Source organism: Rhinolophus hipposideros (assembly GCF_964194185.1).
Source record: "Rhinolophus hipposideros genome assembly, chromosome: 13".
Taxonomy (NCBI): domain Eukaryota; kingdom Metazoa; phylum Chordata; class Mammalia; order Chiroptera; family Rhinolophidae; genus Rhinolophus; species Rhinolophus hipposideros.
This window is the reverse complement of record NC_138059.1, coordinates 4,246,278-4,262,988: the sequence shown is the minus strand read 5'-3', so window position 1 is coordinate 4,262,988 and position 16,711 is coordinate 4,246,278.

Genomic DNA, 16,711 nt, shown 5'->3' with positions numbered 1-16,711 from the left:
TAAAACTATTAGCAATATGCCTGACTCAATATCACCCAATAAATGATATCCGTAATGATGATTTATTTAACCTCATCTCCTACAGCCCTGAAAACGCGTCCTAACTTCCAATCACAGCGGATCTCTTCACACACTAGAACACGACATAAGTTTAATATATTAATAATTATAATCTAGATTGTTTTTATACTTTTTCAATTTTATTGTTTCTATCTATCTCACCAAATACTCCTTTGATTTAAATTAGTTTCATTAAAGTTTCTGAAGTTTCTATGTATAAAATCATATCAACTGCAAACATGTTTATCTCATCTTTTACAATATTTATATTGAAAATTTTGTTTTCTTATCTCGTGGTATTAGCTAGACCAGGGATGTCCAAACTTTTTTCAACGTTTTTTACCAAGGGCCATATGTGGTAAAATACACAAACAGCCGGGTCACTCACTCGAGGTGAAGTACGTATTGCCTCACCTGGTTTATTTAAGTAAACTAAATATATTTTTGGAATTTGCTATGGGCCAATTAACAATGGATCATGGGCCGCAGTTTGGACACCCCTGAGTTAGACCCTCCAAGAAATGTATTAAGTGGTAACAATACATACTTTTTAGTTTTTATTTTTTTACAGTAATCAAAGACTTTAACATTTTACTATTTAATCCTGTTTTCTGTTACTTTTTGTAAATAACCACCACACTTAGATATGTTTCTTCTTTCTACTTACGTAATTTGTAAAGGCTTTTCAACTTCAGGTGATTATTAATATTTATATATGTTTTCCTTTGTTAAGTTGAATGATTCTTTTACTATGCTGCTAGGTATGACTTGATAATACCCCATTGGCCTTTTTTTTACATGTAAAATCATAAATAAAATTGGTTTGTGGGCTCTTATTTTTATCATTCAACAAATATTTATTCAATATATATTGTTACCTATTTTGTTAAAAATTGGAAATTCAAAGGAAAACAAAACATACATTGTTTCTGCTTTTAGGGAACTTGCAGTTTAACACAGGATTTAAATTTGATAAATGCTGAAACTATAGTGTACTCTTGAGAATATCAGTGATGCGATTAGGTAACCAAGTTTAGGCAATTAATTCAGGTTCTATAACATTTTATTGAACCAAAGCATCCTAGAAGAATGCTTAGGAGAGAATGAGATAAAAGAGGAATGAAGGAAAGAAGGTGGGGTGGCTGAGCACATTCCAGTTGATTTTTTAAGGAATGACAAGCAAAAAAAACCAAGCAACCAGAGCTGGCCACTGTAAAGGTACATGGAGACCCACAGTGGTGAGTAGTGCTGCGAAATAGGCTGGAGGTTTCGGCACAGACATGATTCTACTGAAAAACTGGGCCATGTTGTTGATTTGAACTTGATTCAGCAGTTTAATCCCAGGTCCAGTTTAGCTTGATTCAGAAGGCACTGAGTATTTCTGAGTAAGAGAGTGGCATAGACAGTGAACATAGGATCTGCTAACAGAAAAAAGAGAGGTATGCTCTTACGGTACAGATCTGTGATTGCATGGCTTTACACGGTGATCTCTGACATCTGTTGGGATGACGTTAGTGAACTGTGTAAAATCTGGTTGCCTTATCAGCATCTCAAAATCTGTATAGCCAGTCAAGGAATTTCCCAACATTCTCTCAAATGTACTTCTCCTGAGTTCACCTGTCAGTGATATCGTTTAACCATTCACTGACGCTGCTGCCACTACCCCATCTCAGTTATTCAACCCATATCCACCTTCTGGCTTTTCCTTAGGAAGTCCTTTCTTGTATAATCTCTTCTTATCCACTCTTTTGTTACTCTAGTTGAATCTGTTATCTGTTCTTCCCTACACTTTTTCAGTAGCCAAATAAATGGTCTCCCAACTACCACTGTCCATTCCCTGAAATTCAACATCTATATTTCAGAACTGATAGCTTCTTAAATACATTGAAAAACTGTATCATTGAAAAAGCACCAAAATGGTTATTGATTTGAAATAATTTAAATATCAGGTATTTAAAATAAAATATCAAAATATCTTAACTACGGATTCTTCATCTGACATAAAATATCTGAGAAAAACAATAGTTACCATGAAGGATTGCTATAAAAATTAAATAATCCTAATCTTATTCTTAATCCTTAACCCTAGCATGTGTGTAACCCTCAATAAATGGTGGCTATTTTATTCCCAAACATTTCTTTTTTCTTCCAATTATTTATTTTTATTTTTATTTTTCCTGACAAAACTGGATTCATCCAAGGACTCTTGAACTAACAAAGGAACTCATGTGGTTTAGTATTTTTCAGGAACCAGCACATGGCTTAGTGGCATATTGATACATGTAAATGTTGTCTTTACTATGACCCCTTTCTCCCACATGATATTCCTGAGAATTCCATATGGAGAAATATCTCAACATACACTTCCTCGTCTGAGCTGTCTTCCTGACTTTTTAATCATAAAGAACAAGATGATCTTAACATGATGTGTTGAGAATGTTAACACTCTCAACTGTGTTTGTCTTGAAGTGTTTTGTTATAATTAGAATGCCTACTTAAAATCGGAGCATTCTAGCTGGGGCCTCTGGGAAGCTGACTGACTACTAAATTGGCACTCCAGGTTTCTCTCAGGTGTGCCCAAAGCGAGGTCCTCATAGTTAAATGGCAAAAACCAAAGATGAGTCAATATTTTCTAGCCATTTTTGTTTGTTTGTTTGGATTATCCACTAAGAATGCTAGAGAAAGTAAATAATTTAGAAGGAAAAAAAAAACACCAACTCTGCCTAATATTGAGAGCAATCGTTATAATTCTATGGTCTTACCTCAACAGATACATATTGCAACACACTATCCAGGCCACTGCCATCTAAGGTGAAAACAAAGTGTCATTTTGTTATGAGAGGATTTCTCTGAGCCCTTGTAAGGAGAGGTGATTACAACTATTGCACGATACCACAAAAAGGAATTGCAACTCTAAACTTCCTCCTCCCACCACTTTTTTATGGGATTATATAATCCTTTTGGGATATTTATCACTTCAGGTGCCATTTAGCACGAAATTGATGTAACTCCTCCCACTAGTCATGCCTCATCCAGCCTTTTGAGGAGTAGTGCTGATGTGGGTCATCTACAGAGAAGGATGCCGCTAAGTTTTGAAATAAGGTGATGGATGACTACAAGGAGGATTATAAAGAAATGTATTTAAGATCACCTAACTCTTTCTCCCATTCTCAACCCAACCACAAGAGGTACAAGAAATGCAATCCTATATGTGTCTGGGAGGCAAAGTTTATATAATCCTTTGTTTTCTCTTTTATGGGTATATCTTCATCCTCATTAATGTTCTTCGAAATACAAGCCTTAGGTTCTTTCCTCTTACCAGTGAATGTATATTAGCGGAAAGACAATGATAATAATAATCTCAAACCGTATTTATCATCACTATTATAAAAGAAAGATAGTTATTAATATTTATTGTTAAATGACTTATTACTACAATTACTATTTTGAAAGACATGACTGTTATTTTATCCACCTTAGAATCTCCAATGTCTAGCACAGGAACTGGGAAAAATAGATGTTAAATATATTTATGAAAATGTAACTATCTTAAGAGATAAGTAGTGACTGAAATAAACTGTTCACGGTAACTAGCGCCTCGTTCCAACTTCTGTGCAATCAATGCATATTTAAAAATCTTCTTTCATGTTGACAGGGAATAATGACCACTTTCTCACAGCCTCATTTATACCATAAATGTATTAGAAAATTAATTTCATAAAAGAGAGAAAATGATTAAGCACCACTAAATGTCTGGTGCACCTGGGAAAATGTGAATTATTGAAAATGGAGTCTGCATTGAATCTTGAAAACCTGGAACAAACTGCTTGTTACTGTAGTTTGTTTTATTGAATTGCTATGATTAAAAAGGAGAGTAGTTTAATGTGAAGTCTTTTCTGTTAAGAAACACACACACACACACACACACACACACACGAGAACTTGCCTATTACTTTTATTTCTTGTGCTAGAATTGCAGTGGGGACAAAAATAAGTCTCTGAAGTCAACTGTATGTCTTCTATGTTAGGCAGCATTTTTTCTTAGACCTAATACAGTACACTAAATACTAAATGTCACGCAAGCCAGGTACTTGTGGCAGTCACTCCAAGGAAATCATTTCTGTTTAGCTGGGCAATAAATGCCACAGTGCTGTTTCTGTTGTCAGTTTTCGGTGCTCATTTTACTAGGACCTCAGCATCATTTCACAAATTTGAAGGTGACCTTCTTGAAATACAGTCTCCATTGTAATTTCTGCACACACACTGTCCTGTTTTCCCTCACACGGTGCTGACTTCTTCACAGTTTCCTGTGAAGGCTTCTTGTCATCCTAACTTCTAAACATTGGTGTGCCATAGGATTCAGTCCCCAGACATGTGTCTCTATACTGTTACTCCCAAGGTGGTCTGATCCAGTCTCCTGACTTTAATATTTCCCCCAAAAGAGATCAGTGCCAAAATAATATCTTCATCTTCACCCTCTCCCATCAAGTATAGATTACCATATCTAAGTATCTGTACATATCTCATATGAATGTTTGGTAAACTTATTTTTAAAAATTCAACTTTATTTTAATAGCTCTATTGAGGATTGATTACCATACCACAGAATGCACATACTGGTAGACCTGTGAACCATTCACCATAATCAATATATTGAACATATCAATCACCCCAAAAGTTTCATCACCTCCTTTTTTAATTCCTTTATCCCTCCATGCCTACCCACTCCTTCTTCTTCCACCAGCAACAGCTGATCTGTTTTCAGACATTATAGACAGTTCACATTTTCTAGAATTTTATATAAATGGAATCACACAATATGTGCACAATATGTATTGGCTTTTTATTTAACATAGTTATTTTAATATCCGTCCATGGTTATCATGTATCAATAGTCCATTTATTTTAAAATTAAAACTGGTTTAGAAACTATTTTTAGAAATGGTTAGCTATTCCTAGTTGTAAAGTAGTTTTTAAAAAAATTCTGTGAGATCATTATGACTTAGATCTAGTGAGTCAGAAGCTGGCCATAAACCACACAGAAATCTTGTTCATGCAGATGTGTAAACAGTATCTCGAGATTTTGTGAATCTCATGACCCTTCATCCACCCTTTGGAGCCTGGGGAAAGGCTGTTTCCCATCATTTTGCTTTTAGAAAACAGGACTTCTTTCTATCGACCTGAAGCCCATCCGTTGTCACTTTAAGCCTTATACGTTGGTCTTCCTCTTTTACATGGCAGCCCTTACTTATGAAACTAAGGCACAGAGCAAGTTTAGTAAATCTGTTAAGTAACAGTTCTGTGCCCAGTGGTCTTGTTCTCTTGTCAAACCATTTTTTAAAATTTTTATTAAACTTATTGGGGTGACATTGATCAGTAAAATTATATAGGTTTCAAGTGTACAACTTTATAATGCATCATGTATATATTGCATTATGTGTTCACCACCCAAAGTTAATTCTCCCTCCATCACTATATATTTATTTGACCCCCTTCACCCTCTTCTACAACCTCCCTTCCCCCTTACTCTCTGGTAACCACTGAACAATTGTCTGTGTCTATGAGTTTTTGTTTCTCTTGTTTGTTGCTTTCAATTTTATATCCCACATATGAGTGAAGTCATATGGTTCTGAGCTTTTACTGTCTGGCTTATTAACAGGATAATCTCAGGATCCATCCATGTTGCACACGGCAGTATTTCATCTTACGGCTGAGTAATAGCCCATTGTGTATATGTACCACATCCTTATCCAATCATCTGTCTTCGGTTGTTTCCATGGCTTGGCCATCAAACCAGTATTTTCATTCATCTACATGTGAGCATTCCATCTACATGTGGACAGTGCGCTTCTGAAAAGGGGACCCTGAGTGTCTAAAGGCAAACGGCATTTTCTTCAATGGTGAGATTACTGGCTGAGCAAGGAAGGTTAGCAAGGGTTACATCAAAGTTACCCAGAGTCAATCTGCTCAGGAGTCAGAGCTGAGCTTCACAGCCTGAATGCATGACCATGGCCTCGCATTTTTAATAACCCTACGCTTCATTTTTCTTATTTATGAAATGAGAATATATACATCTCTTTACATGTTTATGGAGAAGAATAATTAAGTGCTTAGGACAGTGCTGGGCACATAGTAAGTGCTCATTAAGATGTAGTCATCGTTGCTGTTATTAGGGGTTGATGTACGAGCTATGTGGTCAAGTAAGAGTAAATATTGAAATGCTTGCTCTTCATGCTGTAGCAAAAGCATACTTTCTTTTGCTGAGTCTGAACACGGTCTCATTTGCTGCTAGCATTCCATCATTAGGAGGGGAACCAGCCTTAAGATAAAGACAACCGTACAGAGAAAAAGAAAGAGACAGGATCCTTGATTACATTCACTGAGATGCTGAATTAGATGGCTTGAAGCGCACAGAACCTCTGTAAACACAGCAGCATGACTAGTAAACCCTCACGATCGCAGTGACTAATACACTTACACTACTTAAATGATGTCATTAAGGACAAATAGCCAGCAAATGGCTTAGCTAAGACATTGATTTTTGATCCACTTCTTATAATGCATTCAGTTATTTCATTATACCATGTCTGGACCCATAAATGTGGTTAGAGAGAGCAGGGAAAGTCTTCCATGCTTAATTTAAACAACAGATCCGAAGAGAATATCATCACTGTCCAGAGGAGGAAAGTGTTCTCAAGGTGAAGATGGAAGGCAGAAAGTGGAGAAGGTTGGGCATAATGTAGTTAACACAAGGTCATACCCTCTGCCCGGCCGTGTGCCATCATACATCCCTGTTTTAAATGACCACTGTGGGTGATTTCCTATTGTGTTATTCTTCTAAATCTGTAAGGGGCTTGTGTGTGTGTGCGTGTATGTGTGTGAGCATATCAACAGGTATTTGGCAGATTTGTTGATATCTTGAAATTCATGTCTTTTTGATTTGCTTTTCTACTTAGGTTAGGAATTTGGGACATATTTATGCAACACTCTGTGAACTACTCCAACTGATATTTTACAAACCATGCTAATAATAATGAAAACTAAACAGAAAATGAACACAAAGTATACACTTACATTCCCAAAGAAATTGTGATTTGTAGCCCACCCACAGTTCTGTAGACTTTTAGTCTCTTTGACATGGATTTTCCTGTCTGCTGAAAACATGTATCAGAAGATAACTATGCCTAAATTGTTAGCAGTGGGTACTGTGAAGTTAACTGCTCATATGATGGTATAAACAAAGTGAAATATTCTTCATGCTAATATAACCACCATCCCAGATAATATTTATTGATTGTTTATTCTGTGCCTTAGCAGTATGGTGTAGTTATTATCTATATTACCTACATTTAGTAGAAGAGAAAACTGAGATTCAGAGATGTTAAATAACTTGCGCAAAGTCATACAGCATAAAATAAGTGTGATTAAAAATTTTGACCCTCTCTTCCTCTTAAGAGCTGGGGTATGTTTTCTATCTTTGAATCAACATACACACACAATATTTAATGGTGAGTTAGGCGTAGGGAAACTGTAATCATTCCCTTCAAATAAGGGGAAATAAAAGCCATGCAATAGTTAATAATCCCCAGCAATTCTGAACCCAGCTTTAGTAATAGCAGAATGAGCACACGGCAGTAGAACATACGAGGTCGGACAGTTAGGTTCACGAACTCATCCTAGAAAAAGTGCTACACACCTCATTGCTGAATATCACTACGGTCACCTTCAAAGTGCTCCCCTTGGGAAGCTATGCACCAACGCCAGCACCTAGTCCACCCTTCAAAGCAATTTTGGAACCTTCTTTCTGGAAGGGCCATCAGAGCTGTCATCGTATTACCCTTGATGTCCTGAATGTCATCACAATATCTTCCTTTCATTATTTCCTTTATCTTAAGGTAAAGAAAGAAGTCATTGGGGGCCAGATCAGGTTAGTAGGAGGGTGTTCTAATACAGTGATTTGTTTACTGGCTAAAAACTCCCTCACAGACAGTGCCGTGAGAGCTGGTGCATTGTCATGATGCAAGAGCCATGAATTGTTGGCGAAAAGTTCAGGTCGTCTAACTTTTTCATGCAGCCTTTTCAGCACTTCCAAATAGTAAACTTGGTTACCTGTTTCTCTAGTTGGTACAAATTCATAATGAACAACCCTCTACTAATTCTTTCCCTTTAACTTTGATACCAAATTGTTTTGGATTAGCAAATAGCACAATTGAAGTAATTATAATAATAATTTATGTTTATAATACAACAATGGGGGAGAAATTAACAAGGTTAGAGCTTGGAGAACTGTGTCTGAGTTGTCAGCAACCTTTATCACCTGTACACTTTTGACTGGTCACTTAACACCTATAGACCTCAGATACTTTTCTGTGAAAGGAGATAATAACATCTGCCAGGAATAACTCACAAGATACTTCACAGAATATATAAGAATTCATAGAAAAAAACTTCTTGTAATTTGTGGAACAAATATATAATTTTTGCAGACAGTATGTTTTCATCTTGCAATGCAATACAAATGAATAAGTACATTGCAAAATAAATTAACAGTATAAACCATATTTTGTGGCAGTTATTTTTAAAATAAAAGTTAGCCCACGAGAATAATTCATTTTAAATAGAAATTTCATGCTATTTTAAAATTTCTTGTAAATAAATTAATGTGGATCTCTGCATGCTTGGTACTTGGCAATACTTTGTCTTTGAATGAGTTTTATTCTTGAATAAAATAAACATATATCCATACTTCCTATAATTTCTAGATGCCAATAATCCCATCTGGCGTCTTTTGAATTTCTTGAATTAAGTGAAATAATGCTTGGAAAGCACTCAGTGCAGTGCTCTGGAAAGGCTAGCTATTATTATTAGATACTAGTATTATTTGTTGGACCAGAGTTTAACAGCTATAATACTGTCCTAATCTAGAAAAGGTAGTACTGGATTGAAATAGCAAAACATTTATTAATTAAAATTTTAATCATGCAGGACTGTGGTAGGTGGAGTAATGACCACCACCCTCACCTGAAATACCCGCGTCCTAATCCCTAGAACCTGTAAATGTTTTCCCTTACATGGCAAGAAGGACTTCAAAGATGTGATTGCATCAAGGATCTTAAATTGGAAATCTTATTCCAAATTACTAGAGTGAGCCCAGTGTTAGCACAAAGGCCCTTTAAGAGGCATGCAAGAGGGTCAAAATGAAGGAAGGAAATGTACTGATGGCAGCAGAGGTCCGAGATTTGAAGATGTAAGTTCTTGGTTTGAAGATGGAAAGGGACAATGAGCTAAGGACAGCAGATAATAGATGGCTGCTAAAAGTGGAATGGGATTTTCCCCTCAAGTCTTGCAAAAGAGTGCAGCTCTGCCACACCTTGATTTTAGCCCAACAAGACCCACTGTAGAAGTTTGACTCCAGAATTTACGATAACAAATATGTGTTGCTTTAGCCACTGAGTTTGTTGTAATTTCTTATATCAACAATAGGAAACTAATGCAAAACCTTTACTAATTATTGAATTCCTACTATGTGCTAGATACTATTAATACAATTAATTTCTCCTTATGAAAATCATTCAGTTTCTAAAGCTTTTCATTTACTTTAGGTTGTATTTCAGATAGAAACTATCTAAAATATAGACAGAAAATAACATTCTCAGGTATATTGCGGATTAATTCTTTCTGAATATTCTGAACACTTTGATCAATTTAAATGTATCCTACATAAATTATATGCTATAGATCAACAGTGAAGTGTAATCACTAACATTTAATTTGTATCCACGATTTCAGTTTAATCAATTGAAAAAAAGCCATAGTAATACTCTTGGATTTATTGCTAATATTATAAGGCTAGAGTAAAAGTGAGCAATAAATTTCCTAAAAGGAGGCATTCTCAACAAGGCACTAAATTTTGATAAACATGTTATAAATTAGAATGCGGTTATATGTTAAATAACCAATTTTACCACTAAAATGAGTTGCTAATGCCTACATTTTTCTTTAAAATAATAGGTAGTCAAGTATATTTGCACATTGATTCTGAAACAGAATATTGATACCTTAATGTTTAATAGAACACTTGATTGTTTTTGTCACAGACAATGGCTGTAAGAAATAATAATAATTTAGAAAAACCTGCTGAAAGCTTCTCAGATTCAGACTAAGTTGGTTTGTCATTATAACTGAAATTTGTACAGTGGTTTATAAAAGACTTTTACATGCATTATGTAAGTTGACCTTCTCAATGATAAGTTCTACAGATGAGGAAATTTAGTTCTAGGTAAATCATAAGATTTTTCTAAAATCGTAGAGCTTGTCGATTCCAAGACCATGATTTGAAGTGAGTTATTTTGATTACAGAATAATAAAACTACTCTTCAATCACATTTCTCTAACTTTAGTCATTCACATTTCACCTCCAGAATTTTTTACTTCGTCTGCATACCACTCAATTATGATTTTTAAAAATAAATCATTATTTTTATGAATTAGCTTGGCTGGCTACAGTGTTCCTAGGGCTCCCATTAACACCCCATCATCACGTCACCCATCTTCATTTCTATCGTATTTAGTTGTCTATTTCTCTGCAGATCTTGGGTACCTGCAGACAACAACCTTGGCTGCCTTGCTCACCCTGTTCTTCCTATAACCTGCCACATAGTGTGTGATATATATATATATATATATATATATATATATATATATATATATATCACACATACATATATGTGTGTATATATATATCAGTTTTAGAATCACAACAAAAGTGAAAGGAAGGTACAGATATTTCCCATATGCCCCTGCTCTCACACATTCATAGCCCCCCTTCAATATCAGTATCTCCCACCAGAGTGGTAACATTTATTGCAATTGAGGAACCTCCGTTAACACATGATACCTATCCAAAGTCAATAGTTTACATTAGCGTGCACTCTGGGTGATGTACTTTCATTATACATTTGGACAAATGTATAATGCCATGTATCTATTATTATAGTGTTATACAGAGTATTTTCAGTGCCTTAAATATCCTCTGTGTTCTGCCTGGTCATCCCATCACCAAAATGCATGACACGACTTATCTTTTGGGTGTATCCATAGTTTTGCCTTTTCCAGAATGTCAGAGTTGGAATCATAATATGTAAACATTTTAGATCAGCTTCTTTCACTTAGTATTATGCATTTAAGTTTTCTCCATGTCTTTTCATAGCTTGAAGTTAATTCTTTTGGGTTAAATTAATGTTTTGTTGTGTTTTTTTTAAAGAAATCTTTATAGAAATGGGTTGATATCTATAAGATAATTTTAAATATGGTTACTGAACAATATCACTGTTAATATGCTTTGCTTAAAGATTTGCTCCATTGTTATTTGTGTTTGTTGGGGTTTTACTTCCTTTTGAATAGAAGATTATTGAGTCTATAAGAGTGATTAGCCCTGAACTGAGACCTTTGTTAAAACTATGTAATTCACAATATGTAATGGTATGTTTCTCACCACTTAAATTCATCTTGTTGACTGCAAATGGTTTTTATCCCACATTTTGGGAAATACTGCACTTTCACATTACTGCCTCCCATCACCTGGTACATACTTATTCCAGGATTGATATGTGGCATTAATTTGTTGAAAGCAGCAGAAAGGAATTGCCTGTTATAGTCTGTTCATACAATTTTCCATTCATTCAGTGTTTTGTTTTGTTTTGTTTTGTTTTCAGAATAGTCAAGCGTCTATTACAGGTTTTCTGTTGCAGAGGTTGGCAAATATTGGTCCATGGGACAATATTTGCCAACCTGTTTTTGTAAATAAAGTTTCATAGGGATGTAGCCATACTTTTTCATTTATATCTTGTCTATGATTGCTTTCAATTTACTACAATAGAAAATTGAGTAGTTGTGACAGGTACCATATGGCCTACATCCCTAAAATATTACTCCCTGGCCATATACACAAAATGTTTATTGACCCCCTACTATAAAAGATAACAAAAATAATGGCATTTTTCTATGTCCAAGAGACAGGCAGGCACACAATTGTATATACAGATACTCAGAATTGAAATATGTAGACGGGTATGGCAAAAAGGATTAGGGAGAGAAAAATGTCAATGTAAGGCTTAGGGAAATGTTCAATGAGAGAGGTTGGGTTTAGCTGAAACTTGAGATGTGTGAAGAGTTGCAGTGTGTGTGGAAAGGAGGGGATGTGAACCCAAATTGGAAGATCTGCTCTCACAAGAGTGATTTTTATCAGCAAGTGACCAAAACACAACAAGGCATAAGTTAGGCATAGGAGAGTTTACATTTTTTTCATGTAATGAGAAACTGGAGAGAAGCAAATTCTGAGTTTTATTCTTTTGCCTCAGTTCAATGATGTTGGCAACCGTGTGATTCTTGTGGTTTCCAAAATCCTGTGTTGTGCCTCAGGCATAGCAAGGCGGAAATAAGAGAGAAAGGCCTGATACCAGGGACAGGTGTCACTCTTATTGGGAAAGAGACACTTTCCCCAAAGCATCCCTGTTATCCTGTGCTTATAACTCATGGGAGAGAGATGTTTCAAGGGACAGGGAGGTCAGGAAACGAGTTCTGAGTTTGTGATCATGTATCTTCCATCTCTGTGGTGGAGCCTGTCAAGTGGTGGCAAATGGGTGTTGGATCACAAAACCGAGAGCGTCTGCCATCGACCGTGCAAGGACAGGGAGCTATTTAACAAGGGGAGCCACATCAGGGGTGAAGCGGCGGAGGAGAGCCTGCGGAGTGTGGGTGCACCGAAGGGGACCAGGATCAGGGCATCGTGCTGCTTCTGCAATTGTTGTCTCCGACATTATACTTCTGTGTGGGAAGTGGGGACTCCTGGGTGGGTATCCATCCTCCGCATCATTATTAGCGCTGTCGTCAGCACGATTCCCCAGGTCGTTACTCTGTAACCAGACATCTACTTGGCTGACAACTTTGTTCTAAGCTATGCTCAAGGAAAGGTCCATATGTGGGGGTCTGAACTTTTTGCAGTTTGGCCACCCTTCACTAAGAAAAACAACTACAGTGTACCAAATAAATGTTATTAATAGATTCAAAACTGGCTACTTATTTAGAATGAAACATGGAATCGCAGCAAGGTACAGATGTTTGAATGACAAGTATCAAGCATGAGAAACCCCACAAACATCCCAAACTCTCGTATAGTACATATTATTTTAATTGGCTAATACCTGAGAGGTCTGTGTGCTGCCATGGATTGTTTGCGATGCTGCAGTGGAGATTATATCTGCCAGGAGCTGGAGGACAGGTTTGTGTTGTGATGGAACAGCTGGCTCTGTGCGGCACTGTCAGGAGTTTGCAGAGAAAATGGGAGGAGGGTTCCTGGAAGTCATCCCTTCCCCAAGACTCCTAGCAGTGACTTCCTGTCCACAAAGTGACTACATATCCCCAAAACCTACTCCACTAAACGGTGCTCAGCCTCCCTCCCTGACCTGGATCCCCACACACCTCCAGCCACGCTAACACCAACTTACCCCAAAGGAAGTGTGATGTAAGGAAGTCCGAGGGCCAAGAGACAGTAGCTTTAACCAAAATGATGGTAAAACATCTTACTTTACCAAATTGTATTAAAACGAAATCAGACCATGTTATGTTGTTAGGACCCCTCCCAGCACTTTAGAAAGGGCTGGTGCAAGTGAGGGACTCTGCTGCTCACGCTGCTTTAACATCATGGGAAAGCTACCTCTGGCTAATCATAACTTTGAAAATGACATTGAAAGGTGTGTAGTATTTAAAGATGAGAAAACAGGGCAGTCAAGTCCTTATAACTATCATGAGGTGGGATCAAAGTTTGAACCTAATTTGGAGTCAGCTTTTCTTTATCAGAAAAGAGAATGGCATACTGATGACAGTGGTTGATAACGTCCCCTGACCAGCCAGTTTAGTTTTACACATTCCCGAGCTTTCACATAAACTTAGTGGGAGAACAAAAGTCAAATGGAAAGACAAAGGAGGAGAGCACTGATATTGCTAGGACACACCATTTTGAGGTGATCTTTTGCAAAACGGGAGGTCTTTATCTCTTCCTCAGTAAAATGTGTGTGGTTGTGCTCCTGAAATGAGCATTTCTGACCTTTATGTTAAACTGGTGAGAACTTGTCAGTAACATACTTAAGTATTATTAGTTGCCTTCATAACTCAACAATGATGATAACTGAGAAACATTCAGAAGAGACAGACTTTGCTCTTGTTCAGTGAATGGAGCCCGGAAACTTACAGGACCTCATGTGCTTCAAGAGAAATCTGATTAAGGCCTGCTTCAGAGACGAGTTTTGGCAGATTCTATCTGAGGGTTCCAAATGCTTTATCTTGTCCCATTTCTTCCCAGCTCGTCAAAGCTTGGCCAGGTGGAAACTTCTCTACTTAGAGCTTGCTATTTTTACCTCATCCCTGTACTTTTCCAAAATTAATTTTGTCTTAAAATTAATTGAGATAACCACACCTTTAGGCAGCCCCTGTATAGTAAAATCAAATTTTCAGGAAAAATGTTCTCCACAGTTTTCTTTTTTTGTTTTCCTTGAATCCAATAATAAACACAATACTAAGCCTCAGCCATGAGCTCGACGTTGCTCCCTGTACTGTGTACGCAGAGGTGGATAACTCGGAACTTCTGTCCTGAAGGAATTGTCTGGTAAATGTATGCATATGACGGAAGGGGAGACGTAGCATTAAATAAAGTGATACTCTCTTGGGTCACTGATGTCTTACTTTTAATTAAATATAGTTCAAATATTCAATCTTTGATTCTAATAAGTGACTGTTGTTATCTGCTATTTCCTTTTTGAACCTCCCTCTTTCCATGTCTGTCTACTTGTCTGCGGGAAGGAGTTGCAGCTCCATTTTTTTTCTGGATGTCCTCACCTCTGTGGACACACTTTCGCAGAAGCTTCCTGAGGTTCTGCTCTTTTGCTTCTGAAATATTGATAATTCTCTGAGGGTTCTGTTTCTCTCTCTGTTTCTCTCTCTCAATTTCTCCCCCACTTTAAATTGGGAGAACTTTTTCATTCTTTATGTTAATGTACGTTAAAATTATAATTGATCTTGAAACTCACTCTCTTGTTAAAGTCCTGTCCTCATGTTCACAATGTTTATTAACCTCTATTCGGACATCCCAGGACACTTAAAGCTCAGCTCAATTCATACATGTCCCTTCTTTTCTCAATAAATTGCATTCCTAGCTCCCCTATTCCCACTCAGTTCCTTACATTCAATCGGTAAACCTTAGTGATTCTACCTCCCAGATACCCTGCAACTCCTCACTCTGTCCACCCCACTGCCACAACCCCTGCTGCCACCGAGCGGTAACGCTGCAGTGCCCTTGGACTGTCTGTCCTTCCTCTAACTCGTTCTGGCCTTCTCTGATTCATTCCTCTACGACAGCCAGAGATATTTTTAAGGCCAAAATGGAATTTCACATTCTTGATTAATATACTGAAATGACTTCCTACTGCTTTAGGAAAAGAAATCCAAACTCTGTCGTTGGCCTAATAGGGCCCAGAAGATTGGGCCTCTTTGTACCTCTCCCAGTGCCGACATTCCCTCCCACACTCCCGAAAATCTGGCATCACCCAGTCCCTTTAGCAGGACTGCCTGTCCTCTTGCCTCCAGCTGACATACTCTTACCGAAGTGTGGACGCTGGCATTGTGGATTGGGTTGGGCTTCTCTGGCCCACGTCTGCGCTGCGAACTGGGACTACCGTGGCCGAATCTCCTCTGAAAGATTAACTCAGGACCCTCTTACTACATCCACTTCTTGATGCCCTCACAGCCCATGAAAAGGAGCGTGGCCATGTATCTAGGTTTCCCAGGGAAGCCTGTTTACTCCCATTTTTCTAGCATAACAAAACACTCCCCGGTCTCTTAAAAATGTCTCTATTTTGATGATAAATTATATGATTATCTTGGACTCAACCGCAACTCTTATGTGATTATATTTTTCAGTCAGGACTTTGTTGCTCACAAGCTCCGGGATCGGAGGGGGTGCTCACTTGTTCTCTCTTTTGTCCACCGAAGCTGGAAAGGTCCAGGTGTATGGTTATTACTCAATTCTCTATGCATCGGACAAGGCCACCCCACTGTATCCCCTCCAGGGAAGGTTGTTCCCATCACAGCTCGGTGACTGGTGCCTCTGATGGTGTAGTTCTCAGCCTGTACCTCTAGATACCATTGACCAGTCGTAAAATTGCCACGGAGAACATTCCTGATCAACCTGGCCCAGTTAACGGCTTGGCTTTAGCCCAGTGTCCTAGGGCTCCTACCACCCGCATCAGAACCGCATCCAGTTTCATTTCTATTGTATTTAATTGTGTTTCTCCCTTCAGATCTTAGGTACCTGCCAACACGACCCTTGACTGCCTTGCTCACTCTGTTGTCTTGACTGTTTCCTGCCATATGGTATGGGGTATACAGAGGGTGCCAAAAGCATGCATACACATTTTAAGGAAGGAAAAAGCTGTATTAATTGTAATAGTCAATATATACTGATAACTAGAGGTGAATACATTTCACGTTTGACTTCCCCAATGACAAGAGGTGCTCAAAGTGGTTACCAGAGTGTCCAGTCACTTCTGATGACGGCGAACTACTGCTTGAGCAACGTTGACCCAAGTGTCCACTTGGA